This window comes from Stegostoma tigrinum, chromosome 31, assembly GCF_030684315.1.
Source record: "Stegostoma tigrinum isolate sSteTig4 chromosome 31, sSteTig4.hap1, whole genome shotgun sequence".
Taxonomy (NCBI): Eukaryota; Metazoa; Chordata; class Chondrichthyes; order Orectolobiformes; family Stegostomatidae; genus Stegostoma; species Stegostoma tigrinum.
The window spans coordinates 36334661-36355198 of NC_081384.1; the positions used below are offsets into that span (position 1 = coordinate 36334661).

At 41.5% G+C, this 20538-nt stretch overlaps 1 protein-coding gene across 18 annotated transcripts in view; it reads left to right on the forward strand.

Moving 5' to 3' along the window:
• The window catches only part of tanc2a (tetratricopeptide repeat, ankyrin repeat and coiled-coil containing 2a), a 778741-nt gene that overhangs the window by 277884 nt on the left and 480319 nt on the right, over positions 1 to 20538 (forward strand). The window contains exon 1 of one of the 18 annotated variants that reach the window (XM_059638834.1): positions 5454 to 5633. The exons of 16 other annotated variants lie outside the window; for them this stretch is intronic. The gene's annotated coding sequence lies outside the window, so the exon portion shown is untranslated. Of the gene's footprint in view, positions 1 to 5453; positions 5634 to 20538 lie in introns of those variants that run through there. One more of the 18 variants, XM_048560299.2, reaches the window with a different exon arrangement.

Consider the following 20538-nt stretch of genomic DNA (forward strand, 5'->3'; position numbering starts at 1 on the left):
GACTTGTGACTATGACTATGTCCCGGGCAACATCACCTTCATTTCTGTGTCTGCTCTCTGTTACTGGCAGGACAGACCCGGTAAAGTTGGCGGTGCAATGGCATATTTTTGGAAGGGAGTTTCCTAGGGAGTCCTCAACATTGACCTGGGATTTGATGAAATCTTGTGGCATGATCACCACATACCAGTCCCCTGCCTCAGATGATGAATTCTGTGCCATGCTGAGCACCATTTGGAGGATACACTGAGTTGGTAAGGACCTGAATGGGGCTCTTTAAAGTCCACTACTAAGAGTGGCTCGATCAAGTTACTGCTGACTGAGCAAGTCAAGTACTAAAGGACGTCGCTTTTAGACTGGGTCTACACAGGGGTTTTTTGGAGCCAACAAGAGGTTAAACAAAACTTATCCTCATCTTCCACAGTCTCTGTGTTACAGTGTATCTGTCCATGAATTTATTGATAGCAATGACCACTGTCCAGTATTATTGGAGAGAGAATCTCCCCAGCACGCGTGCATGCACACATACTCACGCGCAAGCGCACACACACCAATGTTATGTCTCACTATTACCTTGCTCAATGCGATAGATTTTGAACAGGTGACCAGAGTCTAATGAGCACCTTAAAGGAAGAAAACAAAGTGAATAGATGTGGAGAGATCTGGGGAGAAAATTCTAGAGATTGGGATCAAGGCAACAGAAGGTATGGCTGCTGGTGGAGCAATTAAAATCACAGATGCTCAAAAGGACAGAATGAGACGTGTCCAGCTCATGGAGTGGTGTGACTGGAGTTGAGTTCAGAGATAGGCGAGTATGATTCCGTGAAGGAATTTTGAAAGAAAGATGGAGCGTTTTAAACGCTGTGGATCAATATAGACCATTGCACATTGGGATTTGGGCAGGGGGCTGGGTGGGGTCAGGTCTCTGTGCTTTAGTTGTGGGGGGGGTGGATGGCTACTGTAGGGCAGGGTCTCAGGCTAGGAGCAGAACTGAGTCCCATGGTTTCTGGCCCTGGATGGGTGACCAGGACTTGCTGTCATTTAGGACACAGTCAAGTTTTAGAAAATGTCAAGTTTATAAATGGTGCACAGTAAATGATTATCTAGGTGTGTATTGAAATTTTGAGTCAAGAGGTACTAATGACATGGATGCGGGTTTAGGCCGCATTTTGGATGTCTGTGGATTTGATCTTTATTGCCTTCAGGAGAGCTCTTGAGGCACAATGGTAGGGTCTTCACCTGTGGTCCAGAAATCCTGAGTTCGCACTGCTCCAAAGCAGTGTTCATAAAATGTCTGAACAGGTTGAAGAAAACAATCTCTGCCACTTTCAGGTAGTGCATTTCATATCTCAAGCAATTTCCCCATGCTGCTCCTCCAATCCCAATGCCAGTTAGCTCAAATCTACGACCACTGGTTACTGACCATCTTGCCTGATGAACATGCTATTTTTTAAGAATCAACATCATTTGTTATTTTGACTGTCCTTGTTAAATCATCGCTTTTCTTTCCAAGGAGCTAACATAATGGCTGAACAGATTTGAGCAGCTAATTGTTCTCATCGTGATCCTATGTTTGTACTTTTTAAAAAGAACCAATAGCAGAAATGTAATTAAAGTCTACCTTTACTATATTACTTAAGAGTGAAGTTATTTTGACAGTTAATTCATTTCACACCATTTGCGTGTCTTTCTGCATGTTCTACTCCCCTCACATTTTACGATTGCTTACATTTTGGTTATTTTGTTTGGATTCCTATGATGCACGTAACTATAATGATCGTGAGATACAGCCGCATCAGAAAGCGGGCAGTAATTGGACACGAATGTGCAAGGAGGATTTAATCCCTATTTTGAATTTGTGCGTCTATCTCTATTTTTATGTTCCTGGATTAGGTACCAATTATATTTTTAAAAAGTAAGACACATGACAATTTTAAGAACAAGTGTAGAGATGGTAGCAGTGTAGGAGTTTCTCTGTCATACAGCTGAGGAGCTGGGAGATATTAAGTTGAGGTGCTCCAGTAATCTTGCTTGGAGGATGCTGTAATTAGTGCATGATAAATTTGTATTTTTATGTTAAAAATATGGGCATAGAAATTTATAATGAAATATATGGCAAAGCATGATGACATAAATATAAGGCAGGAAACATGTTTACATTTAAGTTGGCGTTTTAATGTTCAGACTTCCCTCTAGTAACAGCCAAGGAAAACAACTGCATTTACATTGAATCTGTCATGATCTTAGCACAACCAATTAAATGTTTTGTTTGGACTTCTGATGGAAGGAATCATAAAAACCATGTTGTGCACAGCTGGGTCCCACAAACAGTCCCATTAGTACTTTTAGGTAATGCTGGCTGAGCTATAAATTTTAGCCAACACATCAGTTCACTTTTCTCTTTGACCAGTGATAGTGTCAAGGCATCATCAAAATAGTTTGAGATAGTAGGAACTGCCGATGCTGGAGAATCTTAGGTAACAAGCTGTAGAGCTGGACGAACGCAACAGGCCAGGCAGCATCAGAGGAGCAGGAAAGCTGATGTTTTGGGTCTGACCCTTCCAAAAAAAAAAGGGTCCAGGCCTGAAGCATCAGCTTTCCTGCTCCTTTGATGCTGCTTGGCCTGCTGTGTTCGTCCAGCTCTACACCTTGTTATCTCAGATTCTCCAGCATCGGCAGTTCCTACTATCTCTGAATCTGTCTTAATCCCACTGCAAAGCCTCTTCTGAGGATGCCTACCTTGAAGAAGTTGCCCTCCCCCCATGGAAAGACATCAAAATAGTTAAATTTGTCATTTATTTCATTATTGATTGTAGGAACATTGTGTGCAATTTTGCTACTATTTTTGCCTGCATTACTACAGAAGTTTCATGTAAGCAATAAATAATTGTAAAGCGCTTTTCTGTATTCAGTTGCTCAGCTGTCCCACCAGATGAGATATTTACGTGCTGAACTTTAAAATATAAACTTCAACTTTGGTGTTTAAGGAATAAGCCTCAACAGTGCCCCTGCAGTTGGAAGTGTTACAGTTTACTGATCGGCCACAACTGTTAGTTTGTCTGATGTTCCAATTAGATATTCATGACCTCACATTTATTCCACTACCACCTGTTTTTACCTCAACCAGTGCCTCAGCCATTAGGCTCTGCTGAGGCTTTTGTTACTTCTGTTACCAATTATTACTTCTCTACCCTTTTCAATGGCTTCCTGTGCTCCATACACACAAGTTTCAACCTGTCTCAGGACTGAATCCCACCCTCATTCATATTTCCATTGATCCACACTGTCTCATACAGTCAGCATGTTAAGTTTAAACCCCTTGACACATTTTGAAGCCTCTGTACTGAATTTGCCATACTATGCCTTTGTGTTAGCATGCATAAGAACACGGTCCTTTGAGCCAACTCTGTCATCCAGTAAGATCACGGCTGGCCTGATTCTAACCTATACTCCATATTCCTACATATCCCCGATAAGCTTTCATCCTTTTGGCAATCAAGAATTTATCTACCTCTGCCTTAGAGGCAAAAAAATGAAAGCATCTGTATCTATTGCCTGTTGAGGAAGGGAGTTTCAAAGACCTCTGAGAGAAACATTTTTGTTTTAAAGGGCAACAAAGTGTGGAGCTGGATGAACACAGCATCATTGTACCCGGTGTGGCTTCCTCTACATTGGAGAAACCAAGCGGAGGCTTGGGGACCGCTTTGCAGAACACCTCCGCTCGGTTCGCAATAAACAACTGCACCTCCCAGTCACGAACGATTTTAACTCCCCCTCCCATTCTTCAGATGACATGTCCATCATGGGCCTCCTGCAGTGCCACAAGGATGCCACCCGAGCGTTGCAGGAACAGCAACTCATATTCCGCTTGGGAACCCTGCAGCCCAATGGTATCAATGTGGACTTCACCAGCTTCAAAATCTCCCCTTCCCCCACTGCTTCCCACAAGCAGCCCAGTTCGTCCCCTTCCCCCACTGCTTCCCACAAGCAGCCCAGTTCGTCCCCTTCCCCCACTGCTTCCCACAACCAGCCCAGCTCTTCCCCTCCACCCACTGCATCCCAAAACCAGCCCAGCCTGTCTCTGCCTTCCTAACCTGTTCTTCTTCTCACCCATCCCTTCCTCCCACCCCAAGCCGCACCTCCATCTCCTACCTACTAACCTCATCCCACCTCCTTGACCTGTCTGTCTTCCCTGGACTGACCTATCCCCTCCCTACCTCCCCATCTATACCCTCCTCTCCACCTATCTTCTTTTCTCTTCATCTTCGGTCCGCCTCCCCCACTCTCCCTATTTATTCCAGAGCCCTCTCCCCGTCTCCCTCTCTGATGAAGGGTCTAGGCCCGAAATGTCAGCTTTTGTGCTCCTGAGATGCTGCTTGGCCTGCTATGTTCATCAGCTCCACACTTTGCTATCTTGGATTCTCCAGCATCTGCAGTTCCCATTATCTCTATTTTAAAGGGCACCTCGTTTTTTTTTTAAGCCATGACCCCTATTTCTAGATTCTCCTATCCTTTTGATGTCCACTTGGTCAAGTTCTCTTAGGATCTTATGTTTCAATTAAGTCACCTCTGACTCTTGTAAACAACAGTAAACTCAGGCTCAGCCTTGCCTCATAAGGCAGTCCACTCATTCCAACTGTACATCTAATAAGTTTTCTCAGAACTGCTTCTAATGTATTGACATCCTTCTGTAAATATGGTGAACATTGCTCTACACAGTGTGCCAAATGTGGTCTCACAAATGTCCTGTATAACTGAAGCATACTGCAGTGGATGAAGTGTTTTGGAATATTTAATGTTACAGGAACTTGATAAGCATCTATCATAAATAACAAATTATACTTAAAGCAGTACTGAACCACAGAATGGGGGTGGTGGGGAAGGATATAAGTCTATGCCAGAACTCTACGTATTGCTGGGTTAACAATCCCAGTTCTCTGCTCAGGAAATCGACATTAATTGTGTATGGAGGGGAAGCAAGAGTAATATCTGTACACCACCTATTGGCCAATTGTGAAGTGGTTTAAGTAGAGATCTGCTGGCAAGATGGGAGTAGAGTGTGATGCAGGTGGGAATGCAAGATGCTTGTTCTAAAAGAAGGCTTTGTGCCTCCTGTTGTGTTCAACTAGCAATAAGTTTAATTGGTGATTTGGTTTAGATAATTGTAGTTCTATTCAAGCTATAGCTAGAACTACAGGCTGTGATTTAGACTGGATGGTGGGGAATGCTGAAAAGCAGGTCGTGCAAAGCATTCATTTACCTCAATGCATATTTTGTGCAGTTGATATGTTTTTAGCATTTACTGAAGAGCTTTTCAGAAGTAATACGGAATAATATTTTTCACAGCTTGTTTGTTCGTGAAAGGGTTAAGTTGGTGTGAAGGAAATGAGATGTTTTAGCGTCAAGATATTTACTGTCCCACTGCAGCTGCAAGGTTTTGCGTAGACACCTGGTGGTGTCGAAAGCACGGTACTCTATGCACAACGACTGCAGTAAATGGCTGGAGCTCCTGCTGCTTTGTTCCGTTTGTTCTGCTGTTAGACCAGTTCGCTGCCGTCTTTGTTTCCTGTCGAAAATGCTGCAGTGGCTCCTTCAGTGGAATGTATGTAACCTTCAGTGTGAGTGTGGTACAAAGGTGGGTGGTGGTCACACTCCTTCTGGAGAGTAGTTCCTAAGAAATTGTGGTTGGATCTTTGTACTTAATCATATTTGTGTGTGTATCAGATGCCAGGACAGCGTGACGACGAGTAAAATAAAGGAGAGAGATCAGGAAAGGGAGGCTGGCTGTACTGAACAACGAAAATTTGGGAAAAGGGAGAGAAAATTGGTAAATTGGTGTCTTGTAAATGGAGATGGCAAAAAGTGAGTGTGATGTGTATTTAGTGTATTCATAGAATAACAGGGGTGAAGACAAATTCAGTTGAGGATTATTGTGCAAAACAGTAAGGTGAAGTGGTGCAAAATATTGACTCTTGACTAGATTTAGAATTCTGTTAGAGAATAAAACTGAGGAGAAAATAAAGAACAATCAGGGTAACAGGCTGCTGCTGTTGACCTGTAGATCAAATGCCAGCAGTGCAGAATATGCAAAACTTACTCCATGATTAAATCATCATTTATAGCACGTGTCTCTTTCAATGGCTTTCTGCCTAAATTATATGATATGCTAATGAGAGAGAATGGCAAATCTGTCTCTTATACAATGGAAACAAAATGGCTGGTTATTATTGCGGTATGCAGGCAAAGTACCGATTGTAATTAAGAATGTTTTGCTAAAGGAAGGTAATAAGATATAACTCTTTAAGATTTAGGTTGATGTGGCATGTGGCACTAGTTTCATTCTAGCTGCAGTGCAGAACTAATTTTATTGCAAGGACAGATGAAAGGAGAGGAGTTTTGTATCTTATCCAAACCAGCCCTGTTGATCCGAATTTTTAATATGTTCACAGCTGGAGGGGAGGGGCTGCAGTGGAGGAAATCATCCAAATTAGGTGCCGTAAAAATATTCCGGTAGCAAGTTTCTATGTGTAACTGTTGCTTCATGAGATGAAAAGCATCCATATTTGCCAAAAATGAAACCAATGTTTCCCATTTCACTGGTTTTTTTTTCTGCAGTCTCATTTCAGTTCACAGGATCCACATTTATTTTCTTTGTCCTGTTGTCTTAGATCAACATGGTATTTCACTAATGGAACAGTATACGTTGAACAAGAGGGTTAACAGTGGGCAGCTTGGCCATGGAACTGAATAAAATAGAAAAGAGTATATTCCAGGAAAATCTTGGTTATTGCTTATGTAATGTCATAGATTTCAGATGTGATATACTCCCAAATGAATTGTTTCCATCTAAAGGATTGAATTAAGCTTCACTATATAATAGGATTCTTGAACAAGAGAAAAAGGTAACATCTGTTTTTAAACATTTTATGAGGAAGGGGCCAAATTTTATCAACAAATTTGGGCTTTTAGAGCTACTTCTTTAACTGAAATGATTGAGCATCCCTTTATTATAAATTAAAGTTTGCAGAATAAATAGAGAAGGTGAAGTTTTTTTTGGTTAATTGCTGCACAAACCAAAATCCAGCAAAGAATGGGTCAATGAACTGTAAGAAATTGAGCAGTTAATGTATTTGTGTGTGTAGCTTTGAGGGATCAAACGTATACGCGTATTTTGTATTCTGAATCACTTTAATCAGTGATGTTAAATTCTGGGAGATGAAGATAATTGTAATCTGCATTGTTCAAGGCGAGCAATTTTTTACGCACTTGCATTTCCTGGTCTGTGTACAAGCCAAAATTATTTTATTTTGTGACGGATGACAAACTGAACTATCTGACAAATCTTTACTGTGCCTACAGTTGAAAAATCTATATTGAGACATTGTTCTGTATGTGTATGTAAAGGAGCTGTTAAGATTTTACAATCATTGGCATTAAATTTTTTTTACTTTAATTAACCTGGATTGTGCTCTTATTATTGTCTCCCAATGTCAGCAGCAGTTTAAATTCCCATAGTTGTTTCGCTTTCCCAAAATCTACCACCTTGTTTCATTTTCACGAATTTATCCACGCTCGCACCTTGGTATTGATTTTCAGTGCCTTGATCAGTCCTCGTGCACACAATTCCATTCTGCAATCGTAATTGCTTTTAACTGCTGCTATGACAACTAACTCTTTCCTGCCATATTTCATCCCTGCTACATGCATCTTTTATTTCTGTCATGTTTTATTTCTATAATTCTTCACACTCAATTTTTGAGGATCCGTTCTGTTGTTCTTACACATGATAAGCAACTTTCTCCAGTGGTTTAGTTTTTTTGTGGGTAAAACATTGTCGATCAGTTGTTATCTTTTCCCAGATTTTTGTTTGGTTATATTTTGACCCATTGGCATTAGAGAAGGAAGTTGTACATGTTCCAAATTCCTGTGCATTTCAGGTCGACAGGCACTTTGGAATGCAGTAACTTTGGTGAATCAACGTCATAGAATGAATACAGCAAAGAACGAGGCCACACAGCCTGACACAACTTGGTTAGTTCCATACTCGCAGCATGTCCCCTGAAATTGTTCTCTGTTCAGATAATTTTCAGAATTATTTTCTAAGTTAATTCATATTCAAGAGCTTTGTGGCAGTTGAGGTTTAAAATAGTGAATTCAATCGATAAAAAGATTTTCATTCAGATTTGCTGAGCATCCATTGTTTTCTGTACTATATGAAACATATACATGTCTCAGGCTGCAGTGTGATAATGATCAGCTGGTAAATTGGGCAGAGCAATAGCAGATGGAATTTAATCCTGATAAGTATGAGATGATGCATTTTGGGACTAGTATTAAGGGAAGGATATTCACAATGAATGATGCGTTCCTCAGGAGTAGTCTGGAACAAGGGAACCTTGTTGTGGAAGCCCATAGGTTGCTGAACATGTCAGCACAGGAAGGCAGGGCAGGCAAGAAGACATTCAGGATGCGTGCCTTCATTGGCCAGGACACAGAATAAAGGAGCAAGGAAGTCTTGTTATGACTTCATAAAACATTGATGAGACCACTGATGGAATATTGTGTGCACTTCTCGTCACCATACTATTGGATGGATGCAATTGCACTGGAGAAGCTGCAGAAGAGATTCACCAAGATGTTGCCTATGATTGTAATTCTGTTGCTAGGATAGGCTGGACCTCACTTCCTTGAAGCAAAAGAGGCTGAGAGAGGGGATCTGACTGTGGTATACAAAATCATGATGTGGAGGTGTTGGTGTTGGACCAAGGTGGGCAAAGTCAAAAGTCACATGACACCAGGTTATAATTGCCCAACAAATGTAACTGAAATCATGAATTTTTGGATCATTGCTCTTTCATCAAGTTTAATGTGAGGAGTAAATAGTTTAGAGGAGAATGGAGCAATTTATTTTTCTCCCAGAGGATAGAAATATGAAATGTGCTGCCCGAGTGTGTGGTGGAGGCAGGTACTGTCACAATATTTAAGCAACATGTGGATTAGTGCTTAAAGTGCCAAACGCCAAAATGTTGTAGGCTTTGGACCCAGTGCTGTTAAATGGGGTTTGTGTGATTTGGTGTTTGTTGGTTGGCATAGACGTGGTGGACCCAAAAGCCTGTTTCTATGTTGTATGACTATGTATGTAATTTAGACCATTGGCCAATCAAAGCTCAACTTCAATCATTTATATTTAACAACTCTATAAATACCTTTTAATGTTGAAAAATAAAATCCCAAGGCATTTTTAAGTGGTTGGTTTGGAAAACTCTGATAGAACCTTGGTGTTGTACCCTGTACTGAGCTTGGAATTTTAGCTGGGCGTTTCTAGTTTAATAATGGCTGGCTGTAGGACTCTTGAACTGCAGTTTCTTCTGTTGTGCCTTGAGATCATGCCAGGGTTCTGAAATGGCTCTAATCAAGCCCCAACTGCATCCTTTTTTTTCTTCAGGTTTTGATACAATTGGTAAAAGCATGCTCCTCTAGTGGTTGTCCAGCTGGTACTGTCCTCGCCATCTTCCATTCTTAACTGTTTAATTGTGGCCAGAGAGTCTGCAATAAATTGCCTTCCTGCTTCTATACTACAACCTCTTGATTCCCTCAATGATCTATCTTTTGCTCCTGCTCTTTCACGTCTTTGTGTTGCCTCTTAGTGGTGTGATCTGATGGCAGATCTGTATACCAAGGACACCTAACTGTACCTTACTGTGTCTCAACTCCTCACCTGTCTTTAAGTTATTAGATTGCTTTAAATTATTACACAGTTAATACAGGATAGCCGAATGTTTTTGGTCCCAGCCATGATCTGTTCTCTAGCCACTGACTCGGGCTAAACCAGGTTGTTCAGAGCATGGTTTATTTGACATTAAGATGATCATCTGGCCACATATCCACATAGTCATACAGCATGGAAACAGGCACCTTGGTTCCATTTGTCCTTGCCAACCAAGTTTCCCAAATTAAACTATTCCCACTTGCCTGTGTTTGTTCAATATACCTCTAAACCTTTCCTATTCATGTACCTGTCCAAATGTCTCTCGAAATGTTGTAACCTGTATCTACCATTTCATCTAGCAGTTCAGTCCTCATATGAACCACCTTCTGTGATTTTAAAAATGTTGCCCCTTGGGTCCCTTTTAAAATCATTCTTATCTCGACCTCACTAGTTTTGAACTCCCTCATCCTAGGGAAAAGACCTTTGCTAGTCATATCTATGCTCCTCATGATTTTATGAACTTTTATATGGTAGCCCCTCAACCTATTCAGCTTTTCTGTAGAATTCAAACTCTCCAGTCCTGGCAATATTCTGGTAAATCTTTTCTGAACCCCCTCCAATTTAGCGATATCCTTCCTGTAACAGGGCAACCAGAATTGGACACTGTACTCCAAAAGTGGCATCACCTATGCCCTGTACAACCTCAACACGAAGACTGTCTATTCTCATGTATGTAACTTGTGCATACCTTGGCTCTTCTAACTGCAACAACCATCTGTGTCTTTGTTATCTCCTAATTTGACCAATATAATGCACCCTTGACCAGCTTCCCACAAACTACCCTCTTTAAAATTGAGATAATTCAAACCTCTACTTAAAATACAGTAAAAACAAAATACTGCAGCTGTGGGAAATCCTAAAGTAAATCTGAAGCGTTGGCAAAACGGCAGGTTTGGCAGCATCTATGGAGGAGAAAAACAGTTGCCATTTCTGTTGGAATCATATTCAACTTGAAACATTAACTCGGTTTCTTTCTGCACTGATGTTGCCAGACGTACTGATTTTTCTCAATGCTTTACATTCACCAATCACCTCCTGTGTTGCCTAACCTACGTTGGTTCACGGTTGCCTCAATTTTAAAATTCTCATTCTTATTTTCAAATCTCTTCATGGTCTCTCTTGCCTCTCTCTCTTTCTCATTTTATCCAGTCTCCAAAGCTCAGTTATTTACACTTCAGTAATTCTGACCTCTTGACTACCCCTGATTTTAATCACTTGCATTTAGTGAACATGTTTAACTCAAATTCCATCCCTGAATCGCTCTGCCTTTCTGTCTTGCCCTTAGTCTTTAAGGCACTCCTTACAACCTACTGGTTTGACACTGTGTATTTTTAGTCAACTATTCCAGTGCCTCCTTATGTAACTCGCTGTTATATTTTACTACATAACACTGATTTTTGAAGTTTAGCGCATCTGAGGGCACTATACACAGATATGACTAGAAACCGCAACTGGTCAGACAGCATCTGTGGAGAGAAAGCATGCTAATGTTTCGAGTCTAGTTGACTGTTCATCAGAAAGGTGAACTGTTGTCGTGGTGCCTTATGTGATCTTTTTTGTGAGATTATAATGATTGAGCCTGATTATAGTGTGCATGTAGTGAACTAGTTAAGGAATAAACAGTGGTCAGAATTCCAAGCTTCTTGCTCAAAATGATCGAACAAAAAGTCTCCAATCACTTCTCATTTTCTTGCAATGGTTCTGCTGGACTTCTGCTAAGATTCTCTATACCTGGGGGAGGATGTTTGATTATTCCAAGATGTCTGTTGCTAGAAGAAAACAAAACTTGGTGAATTTTTGGGAGCAATGCCTGTTATTTTGAGTTGAATTTTCAACTTTAAATAAAATTGAACTGAGCTTGTATTTGCACTAATCCTTCTGACCTTTCTCCTAAAATCGTGTACTTGTGCACTGGTATGATTTCATACATGCTGATGAGTCTAGAGAATGATGCAAGTGTTTTTATCTCTTCAGTATTATCATCGTACCTGGGTCCACTTTTGACATTTTGCCGTCTTCAAAGTATGTGTATGAGCTACATAAAGTACTTTGCTCAGAAACTGTGTGCATTTAACAATTGGAAAACAAGATGATAAGAACCTTGTAGATTGTAGATTTCAGGTGCTATTAATGTCCCTCATTTTGGTGAAAGACATATACTGTAGTATCTGAGTTGTACTGAGTCTGGTCAACTTTTATACTAAAATGCATATTTGTTTCTGACTGCATATCATATTTGCATACTTCTCTAAACATGGGGAACAAATGCTAGCTTTGAAGTGATGATCTCATTCCATGTAAGATTAAGAAGAATTATGTATGTGTATGAATACATAATTTATGTATGTATTCAAGTCCCAAAATCTGTGGTTTTCTCACTATATGCACCCTACAGCTTTCTTCTGTAGTGTTTAGACTTTTCTTAGTTACACATGAGGCCAGGGCATTGCTGGCTGGCTAGCATTTAATCTGTTCATGAGAAGATAGTCGTGAGCTGCCTCCTTGAACTGCTGCAGCCCACGTGCTGTTGGTTTATGCAGAATGCTGTTAGGGAGAGAATTCCAAGAAATTGACCCAGTGACAGTGAAGGGATGGCAATATATTTCCAAGTCAGGATGGTGGGTGACTTGGAGGGGAACTTGCAGGTGGTGGTGTTCTCATGTATCTGTTGTACGTGTCCTTCAGGATGGAAGTGGCTCTGGGGTTGTAGATTTGGAAGGTGCAATCTAAGGATCTTAGGTGAATTTCTGCAGTGAATCTTGTAGATAGTACACAGTACTGGTATTGAGCTTCAGTGGCAGAGGGTTTGGGTGTGTTGCCAATAAAGGAAACTGCTTTGTCCTGGTTGGTGGCAAGCTTCTTGTGTTTCTGGAGCTGTACTCATCCAGGCAAATGCAGAGTACTCTGTCATGTTTCCTGGATGTTTAAATTCATTGTCTGCTGCTTCCTTTCATAAAGTTTTTTTTAACTATTCATGACCAGGATGAGAACATCGCTGGCTAGACAGCATTTATTGCCCATCCCTCTTTGCCCAGAGGGCAGTTCAGAGTCAACCACATTGCTGTGTTCCTGGATTCATATGTAGGCTGGACGAGTTAAGGATGGCAGTTTCCTCCCATAAAAGGACATTAGTTGAACGAGTTCAACAATTCGCAATGGATTCACAGTCATCTTAAGGTTCTTAATTCCAGATATTTTAAAATTAATTCAAATTCCACCATCTGCTGTGGTGGGATTTGAACCTGGGTTCCTGGATTAAAAGTCCAGTGATAATACCACTAGGCCATTGCCTTATTCATGATGAGGGTGAGAGTGGGATGCATAATTAGTGGAGATCTATAGCACAGCAAAGGTCCTTTGGCTCATGTCCATGCCAGTCCATAAACAACCATCTACCTATGCTAATCCTATTTCCCCGCACTTGGACATTAGCGCTATACGCTTTGGCATCACAACCACACATCCAAATACTACTTAAATGCCTTGACAGTTTCTACATCTACCATCCTTACAACAGAGTTCTAGATTCCCCACACCCCCACCCAAGGGTGAAAATGTTTTCCCTCCCCTTCAAGGTGAAATGCTTCTTCCTGTCCACCCTCTGCTCTCAGGAAAACAACACCAGTCTGTCCAATCTCCCTTTATAACTGAACCTCTGCCAGGCTCTAGCCTGGTAAACCAGCCCTGCACCCTCATGTTCGTTCTCTCTCTCTCTCTCTCTCTCTCTCTCTCTCTCTCTCTCTCTCTCTCTCTCTCTCTCTCTCTCTCTCTCTCTCTCTCTCTCTCTCTCTCTCCCTCTCTCCCTCTCTCCCCCTCTCTCTCTCTCTCTCTCTCCCTCTCCCTCTCTCCCCCTCTCCCTCCCTCCCTCCCTCCCTCCCTCCCTCCCTCCCTCCCTCCCTCCCTCCCTCCCTCCTCCTCCATCCTCTCCACCCCCCACCCACAATGGGGACATGCACACAATACTCTGGCTTTGACCAAACAAATGTTGTACGTATTTGTCCTTAAACTCTCTTCTTTCGAATAATAAGGGTGAGTATCCCATATGCCATCTTAACCACTTTATCCACCTGCTGGAATAGCCTAAGGGACTGGTGTACGTGCACCCTAACCTTCCCCTGATCCTTGGTGCTTCCTAGGGTGCTACCATTCTTCATGTATTCTCTTGCCTTGTTTGTCCTGCAGAATTGCGTCTCCTCCCATTCATATTTTTTCTAATCAACCTATTATTACATACCATGTTTAGAGAAGTATGCAAATATGATATGCAGTCAGAAACAAATACGCATTTTAGTATAAAAGCTGACCAGACCACAAGTACAACTCAGATACTACAGTATATGTCTTTCACCAAAATGAAGGACATTAATAGCACCTGAAATCTACAATCTACAAACTACATGGTTCTTATCATCATGTTCTCCAATTGTTAAATGCGCACAGTTTCTGAGCAAAGTACTTTATGTAGCTCATACCTCCTGGAGCAGGTGGGATTTGAACCTGGACCTTCTGATCCAGGGTAGGGACCCTTGCATGATGCAACACAACCTCTCATTTAACTGAGATAATGAGGGATAATGAGAACATTTCGGGCCCGAAATATCAGCCTTCCTGCTGCTTAGCCTGCTGTGTTCATCCAGCTCTACACCTTGTTATCTCAGATTCTCCAGTGTCTGCAGTTCCTACAATCTCTCATTTATCTGGAGTGAATTCCATTTGCCTCAGATCAGACCATCTGACTAGCTTGTTTACATCCTCTCATAGTTGAAGGTCATCCTCCTCACTATTTATCACCTTCCCAGTTTTTGGAGAATTTGCAAACTTTCTGATCAACCCTTCTACATTCAAATCTGAATCACACAAATAAGGGCAAGGACCCCCAACAGTTAACTCTGTGGGACCCTTCTGGATACAGACTTCCAATTTTAAAAACGCCCCTCACTTTCAGTATGTTGAAGATCCAATTTGCCAGATTTCCTTGAATCACATGGGCACTTATCTTTTACGATCAGTCACCACTGTAGGGCCTTATCAAAAGCTTTGAAGTCCAATTGAACTAAATACACCTAGTCACCTCTTCAAAAAATTCAGTTAGGCTCAATTATGCTGTAGAAATCTTATTAATCACTACTAATGAAAGCAGATTCTTGTGTAACTTTGTATAGGTCATTTGGCACACTATGCAGGGTCAAAACTGGATGTAATAATAAATTGGATGACTCTTTCAAAGAATTGGCACCAGCACAATGGACCAGATGACCACCACCTGTGGTTTAAGTTTCTATTGTAAGTGTTTTCATTGAATCCCTACAGTATGGAAACAGGCTTCACAAGTCCACACTGCCTCTCTGAAGAGCATCCCACCCACAACCATTCCCCTACCCCTGTATTTCCCATGCCTAACTCACCCAACCTAAACATCCTGGGGCACTATGGGCAATTTAGCACGGCCAATCCACCTACACTGCACAACTTTAGACTGAGAGAGGAAACCAGAGGAAACCCACGCAGACACGGGGAGAACATGCAAACTCCACACACAGTTGCCCGAGGGTGGAATTAAACCCAGGTCCCAGTGCTGTAAGGCCGCAGTGCTAACCACTGAGCCCCAGTTGTTTGTTTAAAAGTGTATTTGTTTGTTAGTGTAGTTCAGTCACATTCGGAAATGAGGAAGATCATATGGCAGGTAGTTAACTTTGAAAAGAGATAGTAGGAACTGCAGATGCTGGAGAATCTGAGATAACATGGTGTAAAGCTGGATGAACACAGCAGGGCCTTCTGATGAAGGGTCTCAGCCCAAAACGTCAGCCTTCCTGGTCCTCTGTTGCTTGGCCTACTGTGTTCATTCAGCTCTACACCTTGTTATCTAACAACATTGAAAAGAGCCGTTTTTCACTTGAAATGTCTGATAATGCAATCATTCCATCTTGAATCCATAACTTTTGCTATCAGGTAATCACCCCATTGTCAGCAACATATTTTCCTCCTGCATTTGTAGGCCTAGAGTTCATACTTAAATCCACATCTATCTGAATTTAGCAATTTCTGACAGGTTACCTTAAGATTTGAACATTAGGGACGCAATGGTTTAATGATCATGTTACTTGGCTAGCAGTCCAGAGGCCTCGGCACATAGGTTCAAATGTTGCCATGGCAACTAATGGAATGTAAAATGGATCAATGAGTCTGGAGTATAAAACTCAGTCTGGCCTATATGATTCCAAACCGATGAGAATGTGGTTTACTTTTACCTGGAGTATAAAACTCAGTCTGGCCTATATGATTCCAAACCGATGAGAATGTGGATTACTTTTACCTGCCTCAGTAGTGGCCGAGCAAAGCCAGTCAATTCAAAAGCAAATAGGGATAGGCAAAAAATGCCAATCTTGGCTGGTACAGTGCCAAGGATTTGGGTTTGTTTGCAGCCTTAGGTGACTGTCTGCGTGGAATTTGCACATTGTCCTTGTGCCTCCGTTGGTTTGTTCTAGGTGCTGTGGTTTCCTCCACGTTAGGTGTATTGGTGATGATGAATTGCCCCATTGTGTCCAGGGATCAGCATGCTAGGTGAATTAGCTGTGGTTAACATGGGGTTTTGGTAAATGGGGTAGGAGTTTGGCTCTGGGTGGGAATATCTACCGAGGGTCAGTGCAGGCTAAATGGCCTCCTGTGGCCCCCCCACGCTATTGGGATTCTGTGATCTTACAATATCCACATCCTGTGAAAGAATAATGAAAAACAGAAAATGGATCCATAAATGCATTTAGGCGAAGTTTTGAAATGTATTATAGTACTCTTTTACTAGATTCTTTTATATTATTTTATACCACATATATGAATTTTAATTAATATATTAATACCACAATGGCCGACATAACTTCAGCAACTGGCTATAAATGCTTTTACTTGCAATTGTTTACAAAACAGCTTTCTCATCTGTAGCAGGGGCTGCATGCCCAATATCATAAAAATTTTCCCAGATTGAAATGGATGGTGGCTGATACCCATATATTTAATGTGGAGTGTTAAAAGATGTCAGTGAATTATATTGCATATCTTGATTGTGTTGCTGCTTGTGCTGTAGAGATGCATGTGAACTATTGACAAATACATGTTAACCTGGAACATGTAGACAGACTATACTGGGAACTACTTGGCATCAAACCTTGCATGCTGTGGTTGGTTTCTTTTCTTAAGTTTGATCAGTGTGCATCTGGGATAAGGTCCTGGAGTTATTGTCGCCATGAATTCTTCCTGGTTGTCTCCTTTGTACCAAACAGGACAAAACTTCTCATGTCTTCCTTACTGAGTAACATAAAGGTTGAAAATTTTGTAGATACTCAGCCAATCAGGTAGAACCTGTGGCAAGGAAAGCAGAGTTAGTTTTCCAGGTCATTCATTTGTTGATCTGATAAAGTGTCACAGACCTGAAAAATTGGCTTTGATTTTTACATAGCCTTATGGAGCGCTGAAGGTGGGAAGAATTGGGTGAGATGACAAGGTTGGTATACTTATTGCCTTCCTCCTTTTAATGACAGGAAAAGTGGTAGATCCCTCCCACTCATGGGACGAAACAGCTGCTGGCTGTCTGACTAGTATGTGAACCCTTGTCACTTGAACCCCATGAGAAGGCAATTAATTACCGAATGCTTAAGTTTATTCAGACCTTGATGATTTTTGCTTGTGACTCTGAACGCAGTGGATGAAGCTACTGCTGGTCTGTAAAATAGTCAAGAAATTCTCCCAAATACCATAAGTGTTTTCAGCATTTGCATTGCATTGCTCCTTACTTAATATTCACTTTGCTGTCAAAAATGGGATCTGGGCAACTTTGTAATCTTACAACAAATTCTGTTCCCTTTGCAATATATTATTTGTCTTTTCAACTTCATCCATTAATTTTCTGTCTCCAGGTCCAAGCAGCCTGTTGATGTGAGCATTTTGAGCCTTGTAAACAAAAATGCTGCAATTTTAGCTGTCTGTGCGCGGTCACTCAACAATAAATGTTTGTATGCTATGGATTCACTCATCCCAATTCATTTCAGTGTCTGCGCAGGAATTACCTAATGCTTAACAGCATTTGTAAATGAATAATAATTGAACTTAATAAATATGAAATTAGCTCTGCACTCCAGTAGTTCGAGTACTTGCAGTCGAGCTGGCCTTCGCCAAGTCAATCCGAGTTGCAACACCTGCCCCCACACCAACTCCTTCACCTCCATCCAGGGCTCTGAACAGTCCTTCCAGGAGAGCCAGAACTTCACCTGCATCTCCTCCAATCTAGTCTACTACATCCAGTGTTCCCGATATGGTCTTCTCTACGTTGGTGACCGCTTCACTGAGCATCTTTACCTGGCCTGCAACGGCCAGCCTAACCTCCCAGTCTTCGCGTATTTCAAGTAGCCCCAACTTCCCCTCCAACATGTCCGTCCTTGGCTGCCTCCAGTGTTGCAGTGATTCAGAACACTAATTTGAGGAACAGCACATTATCTTCCATCTGGGCACTCTACAGCCCAGAGGGCACAACATTGAGTTCTCCAATTTCAAATCAGCTTCCCACTTGTCTCCTGGCTCCCTTTCCAGCCCCACTTCCTCCCATTTGTTCCACCCAATGATCCTCCCTTCCAGCTACTAACTGGATTCATCCCTCCCATTGACCAACCAGGTTGTACCTATGACCAGTGTCCATCTATCACCACCATTCTACTGCCACCCCCCCCCCCCCCACCACCACCACCAGCCTCCCTCCTTTATCTTCAGCTCCCCTTAACCCACACCCAGCCCTGAAGAAGGGTAACACCCAAAACGTCTTCCCCTTTCCTCCAGATACTGCCTGACTTGCTGTGTTCTTCCAGCATTCTGTTTGTCTACCTTGGAAGTCTTTGCTCAGAACTGATCTAATTTGCAAATAAAATTGTATCTACTTGCATTGCAATATTTGCTTTCATATATGTGAAATCTGATGTTAACGTAACTAGCCTAGTGGCCCAGCCATTTATTTAAATGGATTGGTCTCTTGCCTCTTTGACAGTGGTATTGCTAAAGTGTATAAACATTGGAAACATAACTTAGGCACCATAAGGCATCTCTTGATATCATTTAAAATTCTGTTGCTGGTGCTTCCATGTGCTTGATCACCCACATGGACTCTGGAACAAATGCCTTCCAATCCTTCATACCTTCCTTTTCTCTGCACTCTCCTCCAACCCCATAAATCTTTAAGACGTCTGTGTCAACATGCCCAGTAATTTTATTTGGAAGGCACAGATGATTTGTTTAAGTCTGTGGTCTCGTTAATTTTCTTTTTGGTTGGGCTGTCCATGACGTGACCTGTGTAGCACTGTTTGGGTTCCTGTGTGGTTAGGCGGATTAGTGGAAGTATTGATCTATTGCTCTCTAATCCTAACCTCTTGACCTCCCCCCATTTTATTTGCACCAACTTTGTGGCCACTCTTTAGCTATGTTGGCTCAAACATTCAGAATTTCCTCCTTAAATGCATCTCTTTACGTCTCTTTCCTCCTTTTAAGGCTTAAGTCATCAGTCCAGATACAACCACCTGTGGTTCATTGTCAAATCTTGTTTAATCATGCCCTCTGAAATACTTGACTTAAACTTAAACTAAATTCCATCATGCAATTTGCATTTACATAATACACTTTGTACGACAATGTAGGTCTATCCAATTGCTTGACTTGCATAGATATAATTCGGTGAAAAGGACGTGATTGTTTGTTGGTCGTCATTGGCATAGAGTCATAATCATAAAGTCATACAGTGCAGAAACAGACCCATTGGTCTAATGGTGGGGGGCTGTTTTGATGCTGTATTACTCTACGAAAACAATGAGATAGACTGAAAGGGCTGATTGCATCTTAAGGTATTCAACATATATTCAAGGTTTCATCACTTACATTGCAGGAGTAATGATTTTCCACTTAATGGGGTGGATGCTGAGTCGACGCTCCCTTTTGTGGAGGTGCTTAGAACTGGTAGACACAGTCTAAAAATGAGGAGTTTCCCATTTAGAACTTGGAAGAGAATTTTTTTCTCTGAGGTTAATGGAATTCTGTTCCCTAGAAAGCAGTGGAGTTAGGTAATCTGAGTTAGATATATTTTTGATCAGTAAAAGAGTCAAGACAGATCGGTGAGCAGATGGGATAGTGAAGGTGAAGCCATTGTTAGATCAGCCATGATCTTATCAAATGGAGGAGCAAGCTCAAAGTCTGAGAGACTGGATGGCCTATTCCTGCCATTGCCCTGCCCCTAAATCTTGTGTTTTTCTATTGACAAGTTTGAGAATTTATTTCTGATGGGCTGAGACCATAACTTCCCTAGGAAATCTTGATATATTTTCTAACAGTTTGCGTCTGTCTTATGCAAACAGATGTTGCTGGAAAAGCTTAACAAGTCTGGCAGCATCTGTGAAGAAAAATCAGTGTTAAAGTTTTAGGTCTGGTGACCCTCCCTCAGAACTGTGTCTTTCTTGCTTGGTTCCCACGTTATCCTGTGAGTTTCAATGACAAAAAAAAATCTGTTGTCCTACTTTTGATAAGCTAAATATTAGCAATCACCAAGACTAGGTGCTAATGAGATGCATAATTTAGAAATAGGGTGTATGAAAAACAGATACATATTTATCTCATACCTTTCTGCATAAGTGTAAATGCAAGGATAACAAAGAGAAGAACTAGAATTAATGTAACAGCTTACACAACAGGATGACAAAAAGTCGTCTTCATAAGTAATAAGTCTTTATTGAAATGCGGGCAAAGGTGG